The sequence below is a fragment of the Rattus norvegicus genome, chromosome 2, assembly GCF_021556685.1.
Source record: "Rattus norvegicus strain SHRSP/BbbUtx chromosome 2, alternate assembly SHRSP_T2T, whole genome shotgun sequence".
Taxonomy (NCBI): Eukaryota; Metazoa; Chordata; class Mammalia; order Rodentia; family Muridae; genus Rattus; species Rattus norvegicus.
In genome coordinates this window covers 231,016,829-231,022,828 of record NC_141535.1, presented here as the reverse complement: position 1 = coordinate 231,022,828, position 6,000 = coordinate 231,016,829, and the positions used below count along the sequence as shown (strand labels likewise).

Here is a 6,000-nt window from a genome sequence, read left to right as displayed (position 1 = left end):
ATTACTATGTTTTGTTTATAGGAAGACAGTAACAGACTGTCAGAAGACAGAGGCCCAAAGAGAGTGAAATCTTTAGGTCTTTTACGGCCTTCAATATGTTGATCTGTGATTATGGGTAGAAGTTGCAATTTCACAGAACCGGCATCCAAGGTAGTTAAGTGGTGAAATTGCTGTTATCATCACCTGCCCTTGTGAACTACTGCAGCTTCAAGAGTGAGGTATCCCCCTCCTCTTCAGTGTGCACTGTGGGGTATCAGCTGTGGTGACATGAAGGCCTGGCCCTAAAATCCACTCCAGTCAAGTTGATCTCCTTCATTCCAGGAGCACTCTACAATGGAGATTATACTTCCGTTGCATTTCCCAACTATTCACACTAAGTCTTAAGTCTTCTCTTCTCTGCAAGGTGTGTATTGCTGCTTAAGTAACTACCATAAGCTTTATAGCTTAAACTATAACAACTAATTATCTGATAAACCATTGGATAAAAACATACCTGGGTCTCTGGATTTGTCATGGAGTCACCAAGAAGCCATTGTCACGTCTAAAAGCTCTGAAGAAATCTGTTGATTTGCCTAGAGACCATCAGAATTACAGGACCTAACTGTATCTTACTTTTCTTTTGGATGCTCTCATATCCATAATGACTAAAAGCAAGTTTGAGGAAGAAAGAGCAGATTTCATACTTCAACTCAAACAATCCATCTTAAATGAAAAGGTCTCAAAATAGCTAAGCTTCTTCTCTGACCTTCAGATACATGCATGTGTGTGAACACACACACACACACACACACACACACACACCACTATATCTGCTGGATTCTTATTAGCTGTCATGTTTGATTTTCAAGTACTTTATTTTGTCATAAGTTCAACTTTCCTTATTTAATGTTATTTCGGGAGAGATTGGGAGTAATTGTGTTCTTGGTTGGAGGATATAATTGTAGGTAGATTTTGCTGTAAATATTAAATGGCTGAACCTTTTATCCCACGCTAGTGCTGGCACCCACTAGGGCGGTAGTAACTATAGTAACTATAATGAGAGAAATGTTGTTTACCATCTCAGGATGAAGACAAAGCCAAGACAGTTAACATGTGGTAGCTATTATCATTTGCATTTACAATGACAGAACATTTTGAGACCCACCACTCTTTGTTAATTTACTCATTCATTTAGAAATAGCCTTAGTGTTCTCACTGTCCATTCTAGACACTGGCTTACAGATATGAATATATGAACATATGCATACAATCATGATTTTGACTAATAGAAAAGAATAATATGAACCTGGCCAACACAACAGTATCAGCAAAAATGGGGAAGGACTGAAAGGGAAAACACATGAAAGCTAAACACCACAACTAAATGAATTTATTATGCGATAGTCAGCTTTTTGTCATTGTGACCAAGGAAGTAAAATAAAACAGACAAGCTTAACTGATGAAGTGAAAAAGCTTATTCTGACTGGCAGATCTGGGGACCTCTGACCATATTTAGTTATCCATATTGTGTGTAGACCTTTGGTAAGGAATTGCCCTACAAGAAGATGTTAGAGAAAATCTGCAGCCTATGGCCTCTGAGAAGCAAATAAAGAAAATAAGATCTGAATATTCACTTCAAGATTACCCCCTCATTTGCCCAACTTCCTCCCATTCTCTCCACCTCCTAAGGTTCTGTTAGCTCACAGAAGTACCAAAGACTGGGAAGCCAGCCTCAAACACTTGAGTCTATGGGAACCCTTCCCCAGCAACCATGTTACTCTGAGCAACAGTGATAATGAACTAAGCACTACTTTACCACCATGAAACTTAGAAGTCCTTTATCTTCCAGTGTCTGCCTTTGGCAACACCTCTGCTTTCTGTGTAGGTTGTTGGTTTTTGAATGTAGTTGTTAATTATTGAATGTAGTTGTTAATTATTGAATGTAGTTGTTAATTATTGAATGTAGTTGTTAATTATTGAATGTAGTTGTTGGTTGCTGAAGGTAATCCACAATTTATCAGCCACGACTTCAACATTTGTTTCTGTTTTAGAGATTCATTGACCTCGTTGAACTATGGTAGTGCTTGAATGTGGACTTCTGCCTTTCTTTTCGTTCTCATTCGTTCCTTGTTTTGTAAAATGCTGTTAGAGTCAGTATAGCACCATGTTGCTAAAACTGACCACAAACTATTTTGCTAATGTAGTCTTTTTGCCTCAGCCTGCTTCAGAGTAAAGACTACAGATGCACTATTAGACCCCCTCCATGAGCTAATTTTCATAATTTACATAGGATATATGTGCTCATTCATTGGAAAATCTTGGCTCCTCCCTGTTCCAGAGACAGCCGGATATTCTCGTGCAGCGCCAGCCTCATCCCATAGACAAGATGGTGAAGGTCAGTATGAACAGATTTGGCTGTATTAGGCTCCTGGTTACCAAGGCTGCCTTCTCCTCTGCATCTGGCAAAGTGGAGATTGTTGCCATCAACGATCCTTTCATTGACCTCAACTACATGGTGTACATGTTCCAGTATCACTCTACCCATGGCAAATTCAACGGCACATTCGAGGCTGAGAATGTGAAGCTTGTCGTCAATGGGAAGCCCATCACCATCTTCCAGGAGCGAGATCCTGCTAACATCAAATGGGGTGATGCTGGTGCTGAGTATGTCATGGAGTCTACTGGCCTCTTCACCACCATGGAGAAGGCTGGAGCTCACTTGAAGGGTGGGGCCGAAAGGGTCATCAACTCCGCCCCTTAGACCAATGTCCCCATGTTTGTGATGGATGTGAACCATGAGAAATAAGACAACTCACTCAAGATTGTCAGCAATGCATCCTGCACCACCAGCTGCTTAGCCCTCATGGCCAAGGTCATCCATGACAACTTTAGCATCGTGGAAGGGCTCATGACCACAGCTCATGTCATCACTGCCGTTCAGAAGAATGTGGATGGCCCCTCTGGAAAGCTGCGGCATGATGGCCATGGGGCAGCCCAGAACATCATCCCTGCATCCACTGGTGCTGCCAAGGCTGTGGGCAGTGTCATCCCAGAGCTGAACGGGAAGCTCACTGGCATGGCCTTCCATGTTCCTATCCCCAATGTATCCACTGTGGATCAGACATGACACCTGGAGAAACCTACCAATTTTAATGGCATCAAGAAGGTGGGGAAGCAGGCATCCAAGGGTCCACTAAAGGGCATCCTTGGCTACACTGAGAACTAGGTTGTCTGTCACCTGAGGCTTCAACAGTAACTCCCACTCTTCCACCTTTGATGCTGGGGTTGGCATTGCTCTCAGTGACAACTTGGTAAAGCTCATTTCCTGGTATGACAGTGAATATGGCTACAGCATCAGGGTGGTAGACCTTATGGCCTATGTGGCCTCCAAGGAATAAGAAACCCTGGAACAACCACCCCAGACTAGCAAGGGTACTGAGAGAAAAAGAGAAGCTCTCAGTTGCTGAGAAGTCCCCATCCCAACTCAGCCCCCAACACTGAGCATCTCCCTCACAATTCTATCCCAGACACCCCCACATAATAACAGTAGGGGTCTAGGGAGCCCTCCTTACTCTCTTGAATACCATCACTAAAGTCCCCCCCCACAAAAAAAGGAAAAAATTCCTAAGAAGCTCATTTCCTAAGAAGATATTCATGCACATCTATCCTCACTCTTATGTATTGGCCAATATAGGAGACGTAGGAAGTGTTTCTTATGTACATACGGACATATTCACCTGCTCTTTTATCTTGTGCATTTCTTTCCATTTTCATTCTGTAATTACAGTTTTTATTTTCAATTCTCTATAATTACCTTCTTTCTACCCATTTTCTTTAAAGTACAAGCAGTAAAAGGCAAGTAATTCAAAATTAGCTGGAAATATTGGGAAGAGGACTTTTGTGCTGAGCAGCAGAAGGTATGAGAAGTAGCTGACATATTATATAGAACCAAGTAAGCTGCCTTTAGGTTCTATTCATTAGGTAAGACCCTAGGATTCTAAGTCAGAACTGATGAATGGGACACAGTGGAAGGGAGCAGGTCCTAGCAAGATGAGTTTTCTCAGGAGGTCCCTGCTGGAGATTATGCTGGCCTGCACTGTAACACTCCGGTTATGATGGAGGGAGGTAAGACATTGTTCCAATCATCCAGAGCTTTGCTGACATCATTTTTAATCTTCACAGAGATGTCAATTCTCCGGTTGTATAAATTGAGACTTAGTCATGCCAGCTAATTGACCGAATCCACACAGTAGCTACTGAATGAAGACTCGGTCACCCTGAGTCGGTGATTCATTACAGGGAAGTGGTAATGAGCAAACAGTGAACTGTGTGATAGAATAGACATGCCACTTGATAGTAGAGTGAAGACAGTGAAGAGGGTTCATCAAAGCACTTCAGGGAGAACAGCTGCCAAGAAGAGACAACCAAAACTGGCAGAAAACTTGGTAAGGTTTTAAAACATGAAGTTTTCTAAATCTTTGAGAGGAAGATTTTTGTGACTCAAACTCACATTAAAGATCATTCTTTTAAAATTTCCCTCTTCTCAGCCACATGGAGAACTATCCTGGCATGAGCTGTCCTACTGACTTATTCAACCCTTAGCAATAGAACTACAGACCCCTCGGAATGAACAAGACCAGTTCCTTGGTTTGGGGGAATTTGAAAGGCCATGTGTGTATTGGGGAGATGAAACACAGCTTTAAGTATAAGGAGAGTTGACCCCAAGCCATAATTATTGAAGGGTGAACTCTAAGACAGCAGCTTAGGGGCCAGGTGCCTTGCTTAAGAAAAGACATCCATTAGACAGGAATAGTCCAGTATGAGAATGTAGTCTTGACTTCCAATCAGATATATTGATGGATGGATGGATGGATGGATGGATGAATGGATGGACGGATTGCTCCCTGTGAATATCATTTCTAGCCTAACATATTATCAGTATCTAAGATGCTAATTATGTTCACTAGGCAAATTGACATATGTGGAAAAGTGCATTAACATGATTAACTAACATAACTTGATTTTTATCACAGGACATTCTTTTTCTTAAAAGTATTTAACATCAAGAGGCACAGTTAGCAAGTAAAGTGTAGTCAAATGCATTCAGAAAGTTTCTGCCCGGCAATCTTTCATTGACTGATGGCCCTCGAATTGTGACTTTCATAGCTTACTGTTGTGGAAATTCTAAAGAAACTGAAAAATCACTACTCCACTTGACAGATGACGGGACTCTGAAGCAGCATTCACATACTCAACTGAGGTGGCTGTAGTCATTTTCTTTTGGTGATAAAGCACAAGTCTATACCTGAGAATATCTTATTCAGTGCTCACCATCTATAAAACCAAAGACAATGTCCCCTCTCATCAATAGCTCAGTAAGAAAGAGAAGCTGTCCTGATAGAGAAAAGAAGCACTGTCACAAACAAAGTAAAGTCCTGGCACTCTGCCCAGAACTCTATGCACATAAAAAAAAGAAGAAGAAGAAGCTGAGAACACTTCTTTCTATATACAAAATAAGAATCTCCAGAAATTGCACTATGCTGTTGAGTATCAATGTCCTACATTCTGAGGCCAGAATGCCTGGTGCAAACCATGTATGCTTCTGGCTTGTCAGACTGAGACAAGCAGAAACATCACACAAAACCTCAACCTCTCCCTCAGAAAATGGCATAGGATAACTGTATTTTTCTGATAAAAGATATGGTGACAATAAATGAGGTTAACCTGAATGTCTCTTAATTGCATGTGATCAATAGTAACAACTTTCAAAGCACTTTCTTAATATGAGACATGAAAGAAGTAATTAAATTATCCTTCGGTAGTGAATGAATTACTATCTATTGATCTAGGTACCGGGCTCTTTATTAAAATTATCTATTGGGTTGCATCATATATATATATATATATGCATTATAATACTATTGATTTTCTTTATACTAAGTTTATAAATAATCAGCTATCACTGAAACAAAATGTGAAATAAACTGTCCATTGACAAACAATTATTAACCAAAACATAGA

The 6,000-nt window shown here is 40.8% G+C and overlaps 1 pseudogene; it reads left to right on the top strand.

Annotated features, from left to right (window-relative positions):
* Nucleotides 1-2,365: 2,365 nt before the first annotated feature.
* On the top strand, nucleotides 2,366-3,377 carry LOC147996584 (glyceraldehyde-3-phosphate dehydrogenase pseudogene; annotated as a pseudogene).
* Nucleotides 3,378-6,000: the final 2,623 nt, after the last annotated feature.